Here is a 20,730-nt window from a genome sequence, read left to right as displayed (position 1 = left end):
AATTGCACATGTGAGCCAATTAGAACAGAAAATACTGAGTTGCTTAACCAGTGGCGCCATGGTGGAGAAATGTTCTTTTTTCTGTTTTTATAAGCTCATGTCAACACCAGTGCTACCAATTACACCAGACATGTTACATGAAATGATGCTTCTGGATAACATTTGACATCTCTGGAAAGTTAACTTTGGTCTGTAATGTTAGACATCCACCCCCGAATGACCCCAACAACTGTAGCTGATGTCCATAAATAAGATGAAAAGTGATGCTAACGCTAACCAGCTAGTAAGCGCCAGCTAAGGCCTTCAGGGAAATTAACTGAACAACAGAACACTGAAGATTATGTAATATTTGATTCCTTCAGTATATAACTGTAGCACCCATCCTCAGACTACATATGCATGAGTAGCATGTTTGGTATTTTACACACTGACTCCAAAACTGCAGCTTATGTCCACAGCTGAGTTGTAAAGTGATAGCTTGTTGTGCTGTTAGCTCCTTGTCAAGGCTCAAGGCTCCCTGTTGAATGAGTATTTTTCTCTTTTTTTGAATGTGGGCACTGATATGCAAAAATTAACCAACTTGGTTGCGTTTCTTTTATTTTTCTTTTGTGCGGTCACTTGGTATTCAGCATAATTGGTGCACGCCTGAGCACCATGCAACAACGGTAACACCAGCTACTGAAGAAAGCCTGCTCTTCATTCTGAAGAAACTGAAATCTTTTAATTATGAACTACCCTCAAAGCTCAGGACAAAAAAACACTGATATTCAGACTCAAACAGGGACGATTATTACGGTACAACTTTAGAGAAGAAAACTGAGTTGACATCTAAAGAGAGGTGATAGGGTTTCAAACTGAATTACATCCCTTTGAAAATTACAAGGTTATTAATTGAATTATGTACCTGATAAATCAGGTTGTGCACAGTGTTTGTCAGAGAAATGTCAGAGAGCAGCAAAAACATCAAGTGAATCGACAGGAATTCTTTCAGGCACACTGACTCCAGGTTAATAGTCTGGTTTGCAAGGCAGTACAGAAGGTCAGTGACATTTGTCTGTCTTTGTGGTGAATGAACAGGCTAACAATAGCACCTTTTGGGACACCACAGTGGTTCCTGCTGGGCTTAGGTCCTGCCAAGTACACATGATGCCATAGCTTCAGATTTAGCACATTACCTTTGTCATGTCACTGTTTTGCCCGTCCTCACTCTACTTTTCTGTTTTACCACCTTTAAAGGTACATTTCACTAACCTGGGCATACATTTAAACAGGGGAAGCTGGTTTAAACCTGACATCACCACGAGCATCCTGCACGCTTATGTATTCTTAAAGGAGACCTATTTTGCTTTGTCATTTTTTCCATTCCCTTCTAGCTTCTTGTGCATGTAAAAGATCTTAAGTTTTAAAGGCCCCGCCCACAGAAGCTCCTCTCTCCCACAGTAAACACAGCTCCTGAAATGCCTCGTCAGTATTCCAGCCTTTTACTTCCGCAACTTTGTGACATCATGCTACATCAAAATGTCACACATTATGATGTTATGCATAGCAACGCCTAAGAATTGATTTAGCACAGCAGCTCTGTAGTTGTTAGCAGTGCTGGCTCAGGCATGTGTGGGCTGACCAATCAGAGCAGACTTGGTATTCAGGACAGGAGCCTTAAAGAGACAGGAGCTAAAACGGAAAATTTCAGACAGGAGGGGGAATGCAGCAGCACTGGACACTCGGTTGTGTATTTGAGCACTAAAGCCTGTAAACCCAAAGTACACAAAAAATGACATATCTCCTTTAAGCAGGACAATAAATATGTGTTCATTTATTTATTTGAAGTGACATAATAACAATAATAATAATGACGATTGCAAAATATGTCAGCTCATTTGTTTTTATTACGGTGCAGTGCCAGAAGGACTGTATGAAATATTAATTCCATTTAAGCCAAATGAAATTTTTTGAGAAAAATAACCACTTCATTAATTAAATGGTTTTCTGAAAATGTGACCTCACTACATCACATCTGTTGTCTCATAACTGCGATGTTTTTCATGTTGATGAATGAAACACACATTTGAGAAACCTAGTACGTTTCTATCATTTCCCCCGGCAGGCAGCCGCATTTGTAGTTATTCGACGCCTAGCAATGATGCATACATAACCTTAATGTATTGGTGAGAAGCTCATATCACCCTGTTAACATCACTTAGTGCAAAAAAATAGATCATTCAAATGCGGCGCACAGCTAATTTGGTGGCGAAACATAAAAATCAGAATCTGGCAGCTCTGTTACTGTAAACATCCATCCTATTGCTCAGACGCCGAGACCAAATGGAGACATTAAATGAAAAGTAAGAGTAGCTGTGGGGGGGGGGGTGGAGAGGAGGAGGAGGAGGAGGCGGTGATAGATGAAAATGTGACTGGCAGATAGGAGGGGAGTTCGCCTGGCAGACAGGTGGGTGTGGAGAAGAGTCACACAACCATGAGGATTGCATAATGGCTGGGGAAGAGGAGGAGAAGGCCTCAGCGGGTGGTGGTGGTGGTGGTGGTGGGGAGGGACGGGACGCTTCCTGTGAATTACCAGCTACATTTATGAAGCGCTCCAGCAGCGGCATGCTAATGAAAGACTTGATAAGACAGCAGAGCAGGAGTCAAGTGCAAGTCCTCTGCTAAGGCATCATTTCTGCAAACCTATCCCTTTTTCTCTCCATTTCACAGCGATGACAGAGGACCTCTATCAGGACTCCGTAAAGCCTTTCACTCCCATGCGGTGGAATTTCATATTAAATGAGCACAGTTTAATAAAGTCTGTTCAAACAGCGCAAGATAGCGTGGGGTACGGGTTTAAAGGGTTCACCGTGGAAGGAGCAGGTCGTCCATCCTTGTGTCCCTTTTCCTTTTTTTCTTTTTCCGCTACATGCATAGTGCCTATAAGTGCCGCTCGCCTTAATGTGTGAGCGGCTACAGCATCGGTGGACGATCATGGACATAAAACATAGACAGAGGCCCGGGAAAAAAATCAATACCAGTGATGGCGGCCGTTTACTGTTTCATTATTCCAGATTCATGACCTACCACCGCCCCATGCTGTTGTTGCCCCCGGGCTAAGGCTCATTGTCACTCACATTTGCTCATTAAGTGCCAATCACACAGTACTCCAGGCTATAATTTTGCCAGCACTTGGTGGCACTGCAGATGTCACATAATGATCCCCTGCCTACTTCCTGCATAATTCAATGTAGGTGCAGTTGACAGAGTTTACCCTTGACAATGAACTCTGCCTTTGTGTAAACTGCGGGTGAATTGTGCCGACCAATTTTTTTTTTAATGTTTTTTTTTTTTTTTTAATATTTGGTTTCCTTTGTGGGCTGAATGAACATGTTGAATGATACACCTGCTACACATCATTTTCTAAGTTTTGTCAATATGTTTTAGCCTGCAAGGAAATGAATGTGTTCCCAGTGTGCTAGTTACATTTCATTTGCACTGATGAACAGCTACGCGTGCCCTGGAAAAAAACACCACCGTGAACCTTCCGCTTTGATGATATACAATCTTGTTAGAAGCCTGCATCTCATTGTAGATCACATTAAATACTCAGGTCTAGTACGCATTTATTATCCCCTTATGTGCATGGAGTAGGGGCAAACATATTCTTAGCTCTGATACCGCTGGAAGAGGACAGTGAGTAGTCATTAAGTGGATGGCATTGCTTCCTCTTAATGCAGAACTTACTGTATAAAGACCTTTCAACAGTCGGATGTAATAAAATACAGATAAAGGTTGATCCCGTGTGGGGGGGGCGATCTGAGTTCAGGTCCTATGGCCTCGCCAAATGAAGGCTTCAAAGAGGACATCTATACGAACGAGGCAAAATGGGACACTTTGTAATACAGAACAATTAAAAAAACATTTCAAGGTTCCCGTGGACGGCTGTGATTAAATTTGAAGAGGTGCCCCGGCGTGGCAGTGAGTGAAATGAAAAGTGTCATGTGTCAGCAGCCATGATCCTGACTTTAATTGACAAGTTGTCACAGTTCAGGCATTTGGGAGGCAAATAAATCATTCACAGCCCAGAGAGACAGAGACCTGAGACAATTCATGCTTCTGTTCTGACAAGTTAAAAAACACAGGGGTTGCAGAGTGAAGGCCAATGCGAATATGTGGAAAAGCCAAATGAGAATTGTACTATTTTGATGAATCTAAAAAGCCTTACACTCGTGCACACGGCCCCTGAAGGCTGCAGTGTTTAGGCTCCACTTGCAAATTGCAGTGTTGTAGCAGTCCCATAGTTTAAGACTTGCTAACTTTCTTTGTTTTGGGCTGATTTTCCAAAAATCCCTTCGGACTAAGTGCAGGGGATTCACATTACCTGTGCACTGTGCGGGGAGACTGACTCCTGATTGAGAAGTGGAAGTAAATTGGAGCATTTCCCGTCCCAGCCAATCAGGGTGTGACAACAGCCTTTTTGTGAAGGCTTAAAACAGGCGGGGAATCTCACACTCATTCTGTGTGTGTCTGTATATCTGTTTTGTAAAGTGCACTTCCTTGGAGCAAAACTCTGGCCAAAATGCACCTTAGGGTCTTTTTGTGAATGTCAAACCTTCATGTAAAAGCATAATTACAATGAAAGAGCCACTTTTAAGATTTACTGTATTTTCGTTTTTCGGGTCAAACTCATTTTCAGTGGGAGTGCTAGGGTCAAATACTATGTTAGTATCAAAATTGCTATTTTTTAAACACTAAGAAGGCTCGACACAACATGAAACTTTGCTCTTAGTATCACCAGGGTCTCTACACATGAACACCAGCATTGAGAACATTGTTTGTATACACGGAGTTTACTAAAATGAAAGCTTTTGAACAACTCATGTTATCAGTAGCTTGTGAGAAGTATCGATCTCTGAATGCAACGTAACATGGAGGACAGTTAAGGTGGAAAGGTCCTAAAGCTTAGTTCCATTTAAATGCACTGATAATTTGTCGTTTTGTCGTTAGCGAAAAACAATGTTGACCTTGAAGTTGAAAAAGGAGCCTCATATGGCGTCCTTTCATTTGGAGATCAACACTTCTCGACTGACAAGATGGTGGCGAGCGGAAAAAACAACTGCTAATGTGAGTAGATCAAAAACTTTCTCTTTAGTAAACTCTGTGTACACAAACTATGTTCTCAATGCTGGTGTTCATGTGTAGAGACCCTTGTGATACCACGAGCAAAGTTTCACCTTGTGTCGAGCCTTCTGAGTGATTTAAAAAGAGAGATTTTGACACTATTATAAAAGTGCCGTAGCACTCCCATTGAAAATGAGTTTGACCCGAAAACAAAAATACCGTCAATCTCAAAAGTGGCGCTTTCATTGTAATTATGCTTTTGCGTGAAAGTTTGACTCAGGTACAATCACAAAAAGACCCTAGGTTACATTTTGGCGATAAATTTGCTTTAAGCTTCCAGTGCCAGCTCTACAGTATATGTCCACAGTCTGGCTAACGTCGCTAATGGTATCTATCTATCTTAAACATCAAAATGCTAAAAAAAAAAAATTAATTAAATTAAATTCAAAAAAGGTATACAAAAACCAAAAGTAAACATTAACAAATTTTACACAAATCAAACTGGTCATGTACTTTCGGTGAATAATTTCAAACTCAGAATTTTAACATTAATATTTATTTCTTCCATGACTGAATAAACAAGCTGTTCTCAGAGGACAAATATGAGCCCAGAACACTGTGTGAAACTAGAGAGGTGGCAGGGTCCGCCAAATATATTAACTAAGTAAAAACAGTATTAAACTGTGTTGTCCTTTAAGGTCAGTATGATTATTCAAATTATTCAGTCATGCAAACAAAGAAAGTTTGTTTATTAGGTTGTTTTTATTATTATTATTTTATTTAAAAAATCAGAAAAAAATCAGTCAGGGGAGATTTTTCTCTTCTGATTAAAATTTCTTCTCCAAAACCTCAGTGCACTGGTAAAAGTTAAGTATTTTCTCTACGTTATGGGTGAAAAAAGCACTGAGACAACTATAGACTCACAGCCTAATGTAGAGCTGGCACTGGATAGCAGATGCTGGTAAGTTTAAGTATATTATGCACGTCGTTCCATCGTGAACAAGAGTGTGTGCTGCAGATTTAAACGTGTCTGCCTTTTAGAATCTCTAGTCTGAGAGCAAGTTTACATTATTTAGCATGTTCCTGGAGTGTCTGTGCATTCCCCCAACAGATCATAACACTTAATCACCGACCGAGTGAAAGTGTTGACTCTCAGTGCAATGTCGATGACAAACTCTCATCAGAACACCAATATGTCTTGTGCTAATTTATCTGCCTTGATCTCCCATATCGTTGCACCTCTCCTCCCACTTCTGCGGCTCAGAGCGCAAGAGCTCGAGCAAAATGGTGAGCTGATCTCAGATTCATTGCGCCGCTGCAAATATCAAACCCCTGCTAGATAAATCTTGTACTTGTATATGTGACTTTCATTGGTTATAGTTGCTCGTATGTGTATTGGGTTTGGGCTGGGAAACAACCAAACAGAAAAAAAATATATATATATTAATTTGAAGAAGTCACTTCAGCTCTGGGAAATGATCACCTATTTTTTCTTTCTTTTGTTTGACTTTGAAAGAACAAATCACGCTATCAAGAAAATAATCTGCAGAACAATCAGTCGTGACAATGATCCCAACTGAAATCACACTGTTAAAAGTCTCCACCGTCCTTGAAATGAACCTGTCTTCTCCACCAATTCAACCGAACGTAACTTCACCTCTTTTTCATGTTAATATTGCAAAAGAAATTGCAAAGAAAAAGTCAATGTGGCTTCGTATGAGTGCGGTTTAATTTTCAGTGTGTACGTAGTTGATGATTTGAGCTCGGACCGGCACGAAATTGAAGATCATGAAGAGGCTAATAGTCTCACGAAGTGTTTTACAGAAAAAAGCCAGTTGTGAGGCTTCACTCCTTCTGCCAAAACAAGCCCATTAAAGGGCAAAGCTTGTGTGAAATAGAGCAACCATCATCTCTTATAACTCCAGTCCTGCGTCCACATCAGAGAGCCCTTTAACTAGCTTTTTTCAGCTTTTCCATCACTGGCTGCATACATAATGGGTACGTAACGTAGAATCACAGATTTTACATCACAGGAGATGAAATACAACTCTGCTCGATCGGAAACTTTCAGTGTTTTTTTTCTTTGTTTTATTTTTTCATTGTGCCAATTAGAAAATAGAGTTTGAGAGAGCACGGCCTGTTTTTCATTAAGCTGTGGTTTTAATTTCTCACTACTAAACCTTCGGATTGCTTCGATTCCATAATTGACGCTGTCAGATACCAATCATTATGCATACTGCATGTGTAATTCTTCAGTAGAGTTTCTGAGAGATTAGGGCTGGGAAAACATCTGCCCTGACGAGTCAATAGCCTGCAGCTTTGCAGCCCAACCAACAGCTTAGCCTTGTTTATTGCTTGCACCATTTTGCAATTGTGTGAGGAAAAAAAAAAAACCTTTTAGTAAAACTTCAAACCTCCTCCAAGCATTTAACACATACAAGCATGAAAGAGCTGGAGCTACAAAAAAAAAGCGTCCAAGGTGATTTCACTGATTCATCATCCTCCATCAGTTTGTCTACGAGCAGAGAAGTATTTAACTAGCTCACAGTTTGTCCAGGAGGTAATTACGCTGAATAGAATCATTTTGTCAGCAGCATTTACTTGAACCACAAAATAAGCTTTGACATTTAACGATCTCGCTTTAGCTAAATAGGGTGGGCAGCTAATCAGAAAATTCATTATATTCAAATATTTGCCTGAAACTGAGATAGTTCTGCATTGATAAATGAAACACAATGCTGCTCAGTTTGTGGAAACACTTGGGAAATGATTTCATAATTCAATGCTGCCTCACTTGACAAAGGGAAATGTGTGATTTATTTCAGTAAACTTTGACAGTCAGCGACTAAACTTTACATTAAATATTCAGCTGAGTCTGTAATATATGATGCATTAGTATAGCTTAAGCAAACAGTATATCAGTGAAGAGAACAGATGTTCTTCAGTCTCACCGTTGTGATCAGAAAACACTCGCCAGCTTGAATAACATTTCTCTACATGTGTCTATCATCTGTTTCCTTTTTCCTGTAGCCCTAAACTTTAAAATATCCTTTTGACTTTTAATCACAACTTTTAATCATAGATAGACGAAAAGAACCCAAAGAAGTATTTCCGAAAGACTTGGATTTACCTTTCTCCTCCAGAAGCAGAGCAAGGTAAATGTTTCCCGGTGCCGACCTATTCTGGGGCATAGGAATAATACATGAAGGCTAAAATACAATGGTAAGCTCCTGCTAGCTACAGAGGCGCTGTGAACAAAAAAATAAAAAAATAAATAAAAAAACGTTTTTCCAGGTTGCTGCTTGAGAAGCAGTCAAATGTGAAGAGTTAAAGCTGCTCAGAGTGGCTAACAGCACTGAAGGGGCCAAAAAAAATCCCATTTCCATCTGGATTTGATTTAAAATGTAAACACACTTTGTTTCACCACCCAAATCACAGCAATGTCGCAACTCATGACGTGTCCACAGGCATTTTTCTAATCCCCACCACGTTCAAACAGTTACTCAAGTCTCTTTTTCTCTTTTCCTCTCTCGGCCCCTCAACTCTCCCTTTGAATTTCGAACCTTAATTGAATTCGATTCTAATATCTTTTGACACAAGTCATGCCGACAAATAAATAAATAAATAAGAGCCATTAATGAGGGGGGGTTACAAAAATCCCTTCTATCTCCCCCATTCTTCACTCCTCTGGGATCTGGCTCAATCTCAAGGCTGTTTTTGGCGATTAGGTCCTTGGTGTTCTCAGCTGAATGGCTCTTTTATCAGCCACTATGGCTTTTTTCTCCTTCTCGCCTCCCAGCTCAGTGTGAGAGGGGCTTAGATGCACCCCTCTCTCCATCCCCCCCGCTTTTCCCATGCTCCATTTCTCCCCCCTTCCCTCTCCTCTGCTCTCCTCTCCTGGAGGGACTGCCATCCAGCCTGTGTGTACAGATGACCCGCGTTATCATCAGCACCACAGCAAATGAATTTACTCCCCTCCAAGTCTCCGGAGATGGCCACCAACTCCTTCTTGTCTTTTACGGTGACACATAGCTATCTAAGTTCTCCTCACTTACACAGATGCACGCCACGGGTGCCGCTGATAAATGGAGAGACATGACTTATTATGTATGTGGACGGGGAGTGTGACACGAGATCCAGCAAAGGTTGTTACGGCTTCAGAGACCAGTGAAGGCAATAACTACACGTGTTACAGACACGAAGGAAGACCGATTTGAGGTAAATGCATTTGCCATAGGTGAATCATAATGTACTAAAAGTGCTGCAAAGGCTGGTAATTGTATGTCTTTGTGTATTTCCGCCCAGTTAGATGAGAGCACCACACGCAGCCCAATCACCGGAGGAAATGTCTGCAAAGTACGTTACATTAGTTAGATTGTTGTGTTTCTTCATTTTGCAACTTTACATTTCTTTAGCTTCAATTTGCAGTTTCTCTCTCGTCACAACACTTTGGCAAACATAATGGTTTGGCTTGAAATACCTGTTTTGGTCACCATAAACATGGCTGGAAATGTCCCAAGGTCAGCAACCAGTTTTGGTGCCATGAACACGACTGGATTGGCTTCCCCATAAAATATTTGGTTTTCGTCACCACTAACACGGCTGGAAATTGTCCTGAGGTCTCCTGAAATATATCCTGCAGTGTCACGCTTACGAAATGTTGAACAAATCCTGGAGCACAGGCTCTGATTGCGGTCACCGGCTTGGTAGCCTCGTCACCGTCGCCTCCTGATACGAAAGTCAGGTAAGAAACTGAACAGACAAACAAAATGTGACACGTTTTGCACAAACGTCAGTGTGGTACATCGCCTACGACACGTACGTATAGACAAACATTCAGTCCTAGTAAGTCAGCTGAAGCACACAGACCAAAATGCAGGCTCACACATCCAGGAACATGTTACCTGGTAATATGCATTCACAATAATGTGATGTGTGAGAAGAGGGCTGTGCTTCTTCGATGCCAATTATCACTGTAGTCTCATCTGTATACTAACACGCAGTTTTTTGCGAAACCTGTAAACACTGGGGATGGTAATTTTCAACCAATAAGTAGCTCAGCGTCTCTGTGAGAATCTACCACTTTTTAATGAGTACTTTGAATTATTGATTAAACAGAGGTTTCATTTGATGATGGAGCCAGGGAGGGAGCGCAGCAGAGACTGATGTTTACCACATCGACAATGCACGGCTCGACATGATGTTCTATACCTCGCGCTCCGTAAACTCCTTTTGTTTGGCAGCTGAGAGTAGATTGCCGATAAAAGGTATTCCAAAAAATGCCGGCTATGTTAAAGGACCGGCCAATTAGCATTGCATTTTTTTTCCTTCTGGGGTTGAAAACAGCTTGAAGAGAAAGATAATGAAGTGTTCTATTTTGCTCCACTATTTGTAGCTCCTTCCAGGCTTAATTGTGGCTAATTAGGCAGTGATGTGAGTATTGATAGGCAGTGAGGTGACACACCTTTTCAGGCAGCCACAAGAGCCATCAAAACAGCAGCTCGTCACAACTTCTGAATGTGTAAGAAGTTTCCTCAGTGCAATGCACTTAACGATTTGCTTTTGGAGTCATTATGCATAAAATAGCAGTTATATGAGTGTAATATCCAGGAGGGGGGGTTAAATGGGGCCAGAAGGCATTTTCTAGGCGGTCAGTGCTCCATCTAAAGGGGGCAATAAACACAACTGTATACACTGAGAGCAAATAATAATATTAAAAAGCAAGAGAGTGAACTTTACTTTGAATACACAATTATATTCTGCTTTTATAACACTCCACAAAAGATCTTAAGGAATTTGAATTTGCGTGGGTCAGAACATGGTTGGGTCGAGTTTAAACGTGCTGCTGACAAATATTTAGTAGATTTAATTGATACTGTGACAACAAATATTTAATGATGAGACTCATCGACTAATCGTGGTGATAAAGACAAATTCCTGGATTTGAATATTTACCATGTGATAGCATTAACTGGCGGCCAGGACGGTCACTTCTCAACTCCGATAAAGAAAGTGATCGAACATATATCTGACACGTTAATCTAACTGCTGAAGAAAAAAAATGGGCCGCACTTTGTGTAGTCTTGATCTAGAGAGATGTTTCACTGTGTTGTACGGTGTTGTCACAGAGTGGAGGTTCTTCACTCACAAATAATCTTTGAGCACAGACACTAGCTGTAGCGAGCACTTTAACCTGACAACTGCAAACTTATTCTGGTCCCGCAATCAAGTTACTCACAGACTTGACGTGAATTAGCAACAGCTGATATGATCTGCCACAGGCATCCTGTGTTATTTTAACCGGTGAGAGCGACAGCCAGTGCCAGCTAAAAATGACAAGCTGCTACCTGAGTGTTTGTAATGATAATTAGTGAATCCATGTATTTTGCCAGCCGCGGTGTCTGAACTTAGAGCAGCCCACTGCTGCGTCCAAATATTTATTCACATTCACGCTCTAATTTTCACTTGCATATGCAAACGGCATGCTCACAATGTGGAGCCAAGCTGTGGGAATATTAAAAAAAAAAAAAAAAAAAGCCAAGCTGCAATATTAGCAGGTGGAGGTGGGCAAAACAGCACAATTCCAACAAAGTTTAATAAAGAAAATATCAGAGTTTGATTGGCTTCATTTTTTGGTGACACTAACGCCTGAATCAGCCGCCACACAGATCCGCAATTGTAAACTCAGTATATGGCAACGATTAAGACTTAAGGGCTGACAGATAATCTAATGTTGAGTGCTCACCACCAAATGTAGCTCAAAGTAATTAAGTTTAGAAGATTTTGTGCTAAAAAGAAAATAGACTGAAAATGTCTGCTGACCTCCAGTGGTGTCATTTCTGAGTTTGCTGCAGTGATGTGTATGTGTAACGCAGGGTGTGTCAGTATTTGCTGGTGACTACAGGTTCAGCAGAGGACAGTGCTGATGCACACGGCTGAGGTCTGCTGCTCCTTAATAGTTTCTCATCTGTCAAAGGACGGCGGTTTCATCTGCGACAAACAAATAAAAACGACGTCCCTCATTGAAAAGTAGGACGAGGTGTGCAACCGACGTTATGTTTTTGCATCCGGCTCAATTCTTCTGTTTACTTGTTTATAATTGCTAACCGCGCCGGCAGCCTGTTGACTTCTCTGCGCTTGAAGTGCCACAAGCACATTTCATGCAATTTACCTCCTGAATAATTTCTAATTGATTGGGAATGAGGGACAACACCCGCTGATGTATTGTCGGAGTATGGGATCCTTTTAGGCAGCGAATTTATGGGGAGTAAATGTCCTCCATATTTCATGTTGTCAATTCAGTGCATGCCAGTAGCACTGCGTTTGTGCACATTCCCCCAGTCAGAAGGTTAGCATAATGCTGGTGCTATCTGCCACTTAAGTCCCTGGCTGAAAATGGGAGGATAGAGGAGCAAGGGATCAGTGTTTACCCACCTGGCCAATTAGAAGACAGAGAAACCTACAAGATGGAGTCTGCCTCCAGGAGCAGGTACTAGTCGCTGTTATGGCACTCAGCAGTTGCTAGGCAACACCATCTATCTGTTATTGAGCAAACTTGTTGTGGGTATGGCTATTATATGTATAAATCACTGGTAATCTCTACACTTCAGATAAGGTGTTGCTCACACACACACCCGCACACACACACACACACACACAGGCACACAAATAAAAAATAGAATGTGAGGTTTGATTTATTGTTGCAGGAACGTGTGAAATTGATCACCTCAGACTGAGTAAGATCAAGTAATGTAAATACATTCCCAATCAGAAGAAACATTATAATATGAGGGTCTCCGTATAAAAGTGAAAGCTCTGGGAAAAACATCACATTTTAAGGGAGCGCAGATTTATCAGCGGCGTCTAAATTGTCTGACGCTTCCGATTCGAGAGATTAATCTTATGTGAAATTCCAGGTAACAGTGCATAGTGTGTTGTAGTTTGCTAAAGGAAAGATGAGCTATGGGCTTCTGTAAGGGTTTGATATATGCACCGCTTGGCAGGGGGATGCGGCGTAAGCAGAAATGATGAGAGCGTTGACACGTTGGCATACATCACATGGAAAGCTGTAACAGCCCCGTAGAATCTATTCCGAATTAAACACCTACTTCAGTCTATTAGAACAAATATTCTAGGTGTTATAAAGACAAACTCCTAAATGCTATTTAGTAAATTAGCATTCGCTTTAATCATTTTCTGAGTGTATTCAAATGTTCTCAGAATCACACTTTGGGTAGCAGCACTTCATTTCCCAATTATGAATATTTCTGTACACTTAAACACTATTATCCAAATATTACCATGGAAACAAAACCTACACAGAAGATGAAGCAGTTAATACATCAACATCTCCGCTTTAGTTGGCTGGCAAAACCCAGCATTCAAATAAACACAGTGCGATTTTATCGTGTTTATTTTGGACCTGATGTGGTACCAACTTTTAAATTGAGGAGATGAGATCTTCCGTAATATAGATGTGAACGCAAACGCGCTGGATTTAATGATGTCCCCGTAATGCTGCTGACAATGAGACTTTGCCTGGAGAAATAAATATATTTATTGCAGGCATATATTACAAACAGTAAAAAAAAAATTCTGGATTAATGCACAAATTTTAATATCAGAGTTGGTCTGCATGATGCATTATACAGAGCGAGAGAGAGAGGGAGAGAGAGAGAGGGAGAGGGAGAGAGAAGAGGGCAACTGGCCAAATCATGTCTATTAGTCTATTTTCCCAGATCCCCTGCATGAAAGGTACACTCCCTAACCAGTGCATTTTTCCCCCGTATATGTAATTATTTTATTAAATATCATATCTGTCCTGCAGCCCACAGCTGCTCGGTTCAAAGGAAGTTTGGTATCACGGCCTAGAGCCCCGAATCACATACACACAGCAACATCCCTCTCCTCTCTCCTTCCCTTTTTTCTCACTCCGTCTTGCTCTCTCGTTCTCTCTCACTCACTCAGGCACAGTCCAGCAGTGCCAGTTTCGCCCCGGGCTGACTGATCACAGGAAGGAGCAACATTTTTGAATTCAGGGGAGGATTGAGTCACACAGTCCCAGCATCAGGCTCTATGTGTTACCCAGCTTTGCTGTTTCTTTTTTTTCTTCCCCCCCCTATTGCAGACCGCTATGATTCAAATGGAATTTTAATGGCCTACTCTGCTAACCCCGTATCATTGTCTCCTTCTATTTGTCTCTGGATTTGTCTCCTGCCTGATAATGCTCTTTGGGTTTCATTTTGGCATTTGCTTAGTCGTTTCATGCCAGGTATGTTGGTGGTCCGCTTGCAGAATGTACACGAAAGATCCTTGTGGTTCGTCCCAGAAATCTTATTGTGCTTTTTAAGCTTTTGACCCATTAAAATGGCAAGCGGTACCTGCTGAATACGCAAACTCCTCATGGCAGACTGCATATTTCCTTATTCTGTTCTCCATTTGATTGATTTTCATGAGCACGTCCCTCAGACTGAGAAGAATCCTGCAATTCCCTTGAAAATAATCATTTAAAAAAATTGCATAATAATGCAGGTGGATGGGAACCACATACACAACAACCTGTGGAAATATCTTGCATCTCCATGACAGGAATTAGATAATATTGAGAACATCACAGCGGTAATTTCTCCTCTCAGTAATGTAAAATACCAGGTTTGTTATATTAAGAATGGATTACTATATAGTTTAGTCATAATCTTTTACCCTAACAGTGGCATATCATGGCGCCAATATACATTAAATTGCAGGTGAAAACTTGCAGCCATTATAACCTTTAGAAACTATGGGGGAAATTACAATTCCTGTATTATGCAGGTATTGACATTCTCAACCAGCTGCCAAGCGTGGATGAGTTGTAATACCTCGAGGAGCTCACCTATTTATATTCATAGTCGTTCCCATACAGGAGGGGGCAGTGCAGTGAACCTCTCTGACTTCTGCCAGCGGAGGGATTCAGAGAGAGAACGATGTATAAAGTGAAAGTTTAAACCCCGGGCTTATTCACACAGAGACCGTAATCCTGACAAAATCTCCCTCTACCATCCTTCACAATCAACTTAAGGAGATGACCTTTGGTTATAGTTTCGGTCACACACTCCATACTCAAGGATGTGTTAAACAAGCAACCTAATCAATAGGTAGAGGTCATTCCCAAAGGTTTAAAAAAAAAAAAATGCTGAGAAAAGTTTCAACATGTGACGGCAAAAACTCCCTGAAGTGAAGTGAATTTCACACTGCTGCCAGTTGATGCAGTGTGAGACTGACTCCCAACTCCGTCTGCTTGCTTTCCATATTGTTTAAATGCAAAGTTTGGGGGTAGCGTTTCGAATGAGTTTCACACATGTTATGCAAATAATGTAATTTTGCATAAAAATAAATGCTGCTTTTCTTCTCCCCTTTCCCACCAGCACAGACACATGACACCCGTAGATGAAAAAAAATGGGGTTTGGTTCCACGCAGTGTTCCTCCTCCGAGCTGTGCAGGGCGGGTCATGTGTCTATAAATGAAGTGTTTTTGGGATATACCCGCTCCTAGACTCTGTCTGTCTTCCCTCCCCCTCCCACTCAATAAGCCTAGACCAAGACCAGACACAATCAACACAGCCTTGATAGGATTCAGCATTAGCCGACTTATCAAACATTTTCTCAGCAGCTGACTGACACGCGGAGTTAATGGGGATCCATTTAATCACAGAAACAAACAAATTAACCTTTAAATACCAGTAGGGACATTTAAGTGCTGGTTGCCCTCATTTTACATCTATTAGAAAAACTCTGGTCTCTTCGCTGTCTAACTCACAATCAACCCCCCCACACACACATATCGCTTTCGCTGCTGGCTGCAGCTGGGAAGCGAGGTGAGCCTGTATGTGGGACATCACAGAGCTCATTAATGTGACTGTGCAATCAAATCAGGTCAGATGGATGCATTGGTGCCTAGAGGAGGGATTTGATAGCCAGCTCAGAAATGCCTTATAATAAGTTAATTAGACATTCACTTACTGGTCCTGCAGCTATCCTATCACTTGATAGTTCCTTGATAGGGTTTGGGTCTTGAAAATTGAGTGTCACAGACTAGTGCCTTATCAGTCCCGCGAAGTAATAGGAGAGTCCTCATTAGGATTAGACACAGCCTGCTTCCTGACTTGGAATTTAACCATCTGAGGTCGTAAATACAACCATCACAAATAAATCAATTTGCAGCCCGATCCGGTAAAGACTGAGACATTAATTAAGGTTTCATCGGACTCTTGCAATATGTGACCCATATGTTTGCGATTCAGAAAGCAAAATACATGGCTGCCAAGCACTTGAGATGTGTGTGTGTGCGTGTGTGTGTGTGTGTGTGTGTGTGTGTGTGTGTGTGTGTGTGTGTGTTTATATATATATATATATATATATATATATATATATATATATATATAATCTTTTTTTTTTAAAGTCTGTTTTTGTTTGTTTGTTTGTGTTTTATCTAGGGGGATGACTGGATGTAAAGTCGAGTTCAAGGGATTATATTTCCCGCCCACACATTTGTACCGTTTGGCTTATATGTTATTCATGTCTGAATGTGATCAGAAAATCAAAACAACAAACAAAACAAACAGGGGGACAAACTGCATCGCTGTAATTTAGGATTGGAAACTGTCATCACTCTCACAATTGGCTGGCAGGTCCCTTTAAAACAGGAACTTGTACGGGACAACAGCTGCGTCTATTTTTGTCTGATTCTCGAGTGTAAATACTCGTACAAAGACAGCGCCATAATCAAAATCAAACTATACGTGTGAATATACTTGTAATTTACATCTAAGTCTAAGCTTTCTGTGTTGGTGGATTTTCATGTACAACACACACAAAAAAGGAGAAACACTGTACGCAACTGTTACTGTTAACTACACAATATGGTTACATTCAATAGAAGAAGAAAATGTAGGTTACTACATATAAATAAAATAATATTTTCCATGTATTGGAGCAATCACTGGTGGTATGTAGTACCTCCCACTAAAATCCACTAACATCTGGCTTTTGTCTTAAATGTGAACGTGTACAATCGTCATTCACTCCCACGTCACATGACTCGGCGGCTGTGATGGAAACGCAACACACGCCGTGACACGTGTTCAAATTAAGCTGTTAATACTTCTGCCTCTGTCTTTGTTTAAGTAGGGTTTAAATATCATTAAATCTGCACTGAGTTTGAAAGAGACTGATATAAACGATATTAAATAAGTAACTGACAGCTGTTCGTGGCTTCTGTGTTGCCTGACTGTGCCTCGTCAGCTGTCTGATCGCTACTGCGCTTGTGCAACTCACAACGGAGAGGAAAAAGAAGCTTAATGTGCGACTCCTCAGCAACATCTGTTTACTTGATTTTGACGGACTTTGCTTTGCAAAGTGTTGAGTGCCAGCTCCAAGAAAAAAACCATGTGCCTAATTCGAATGTTACAAGACTTTTTTTAAAACAAGTTTAGCGTCTTCCGGCTGTAGCCTGATGACGCGCTGCTTTCTGTGTCCCTGCTTTGCTCTTGTGATGACAAACGTGATGCACAAAGAAAAGAAAAAAGAAAAGGCAAACTCGTCCCCTGGCGATAGGAAATGAGTCAATTGCCTCTTTTAGCGGTTTACACACAAAGAAACAGCAGAAGGTTGGTTCAAAGAGAGACAGACATACAGTACCTGAGGGGTAAGTGAACTGGAAACTCTATACTGTGTTTGTCTAAGTGCGTTTGCTTTGTGAAACCCTGAGAACTTGTCAAGGTTGCACGCCACCTGTCGCCATACGCATGGCTGGGATAGGCTCCAGCCCTTCTTGACATTGAGCAGAATAAATGGATACAGAGAATGGATGGATGGATATAGTCCTTATAACAATAACATCTGTCTGTCCCCGGCTCTTTCCTTCTCTCCATTGATGGTTCTCCAGTGTTATCATTCTCGCAGAGCTGCAGGACTGTCACAAGGGTCCTAAACTCTGATACACCGTCAGTTCACAGGGGACCCAGTCCTTTTCCCTGAGCTTTAGTTTCAGTCATCTAGGCCCTATCCCTCATGGCTGCCGTCTCCGGGGAAAAGCCCAGACAAAGTGGCATCTGTGGAATTACAGGAAATCAAGGGTAACAAGATAACTTTGAAGAAATAAGAGCTGCTGGCTCAGTCGATGCAATGGTAATTATGTAATTCATTACACAGCACACACTGCATTGCAAAGGGCTATATGCACACTAAATACTAAATGACACTTAATGTGACCAGTGAATAATCAATATATCAGCTGAGTAAATAAGGAAATTGAGTCTAGCGTTCATCGCCTAGCCGAGGCTTTGTACTGCTGTTTACGCTGTCTTTTCTCCAAGGTAGTATCATGATATCTACAGTGAATTTCTAGTAATATATATCAGGCTGCGATCCTTCTGGGTATAGTAAGTCTATAATAAACAGGAAATCATGGAAATATGTTTGCACGACAACTAAATGGCCGGGTAGTCAATGTCAGGATCAGTGCATCTTGCTGCTGTTGTGATCGACTCGTCTGGACACCTCGCAGGCAGCTGGATTTGCGAGATCACAAATTAATCTTGTCAGGTTTCAGACGTCGTGCTTGTAACCAAACCACAGTGGTTCAGACCAGTCAGCGCCCCACGAGGACCAACCAGCAGCCAGTATAGTTGCTATGCGCTATAGCAGTGTAGTTCAGGTGTTAACGACCAGCTAGCGAATCATCTGTTCCCTTGAGACTGACAATGCCACCTCAGGAGGCTGATGTGTGCTGCTACAGCATTTGCTATATCAGAACTCGAGAGGATATTTCATCGAAAGAAGAGCAAAGAGGGGAACTTCAGGATTGTCTTGATGGGGAAAGTCTCTCAGTGGCTTCAGCGCGAGTTTAATACACCAGCCGACTCTCTTACAGCAGATCTGATTGGTTGAAGCACAGAAACATACAGATGGTTCATCCAATCACCTGCCAAGTTTGTGAAAGCTCCTGCCCTTTTCCCAACAGTTTTCCTCTCCGAGACGGCGCCTTTCCAGATGGCTCTATGTGACAAACCATATGGCACGTCAAGTTTGTTGTTTGAAACCACACCAATAATACTGATGCTTTACATAAAAGTTAAACATTGTCTCTGTTGCTTTTGGTCACTAGCCATGGATGCTTTCAAAGTTGTACAGATACAGTAAGTATGGAGGCTGGGTGTCATTGTGGTTGACCCACACAGTGTAGAGGGTCCAGGCAATGTTTCCCTGTACTGGACCAACTTGTTATACTGCTTAAATTACTTCTTTTTTTCATTTTTTTTTGCATTATTTTTGCATTAGTGCTGTTGTATCTATAGCCAGTTACTGACAGGTCTTTTTTTTAATCTGCTCTCCTCATCTTAGGCCTGCAGCTCACTCATTGGCAAAAATGTCAGCTCACCTGAGACCGCTGGCGAGGTCACTGGAGATCAAGAACCCACCTGCTCCACTTTTTTTTTTCCAAGGTGGAGTGGGGTTATGCCTCTGGCTGGCAAATGGCTGAGAACCACTTTAGTTAGAACAGTCAATTGTAGAGAAATGTATGAAATTGTATGCTCTACCATTTTCGCAGATACTCCGAAAAATTTGTCACTGTCAGCTTTTAAGAAATACACTCACCAAGAAGGTCTAAGAAGTTATTAAATCTAGTGATGCAGTTGCCAATTTAGGAGCCCTGCTGTAAGCAGCTCTGTTTTTCAGCTTTTGCACCGTTTCTGTGTTCAGACTGCGAGCAATCACTTTGCTGTGCTGCAGTCAGTGGGTGATTTGAGTTCACTGATTGATGGCTGTAGTGTCAGTGGTGTTGCAGCAGTAGGTGGAACACAGTGTACAGCAAGTCTACAGCATGTGATTAGCAGATGACGCATAATATTGCAGTTACACTCACAGTAATTTTTTTCTTTCCTGACATGTAATGAAATCATTTTGGCACCGGCCAATATTTCTTTAATCACTTAGTGTCGACCAAAAACCAAATTAAGCGCTGACTGTCTGAAAAGTCATTTATCGCCTATTTTACATACAAAATGCTCTTTATGAATTGGGCAACATTTCGTGTGGAAAGCGCTGCATTTTGGGCTTTTTGACTAAATTATCATAAACTAACTTTATTGTTTGTTTAGTGTGCACATTCAGGGAATTAATTTCAAAGATCAATTAAGGGAGTACAACAAAACATTTTCCTTTCTTGTTGGCAATCAACCAATGTAAATTGAGGCACTCATTAAGACCGGCATTGTAATTGTTTGGTGGTGTCATAGTTTGATTTACTCTCATCAATAAATAAAATACAATCACTGCTGTTTGATTATATCGTGTTTGTTATTCTCAAGTGATGAGATGGGGCTGCTAAGGAGGTAATGCGTGATTTACTCAAAAATGTAATTCAGGATAGATGAGAGTGTTCTTCACTGTCTGCGTCGTATAGTTACGGCTTATTATTCTTTTGCTGTGTGCCACACTGTATGGCGAGCTGGAAGAATTGGCATGGCTCTGCAGATTTGATGGCTTCACAATAGTAGAGGTGAAATAATTCTAGAAATGTTTTGCCCAGTGGTGTTTTGAAAAGGGCCATTTGAAGAACATAAAGAGCCAGAGGGAACATTTCTT

Source organism: Acanthopagrus latus, chromosome 18, assembly GCF_904848185.1.
Source record: "Acanthopagrus latus isolate v.2019 chromosome 18, fAcaLat1.1, whole genome shotgun sequence".
Lineage (NCBI taxonomy): Eukaryota > Metazoa > Chordata > Actinopteri > Spariformes > Sparidae > Acanthopagrus > Acanthopagrus latus.
This window is presented reverse-complemented; position numbering follows the sequence as displayed.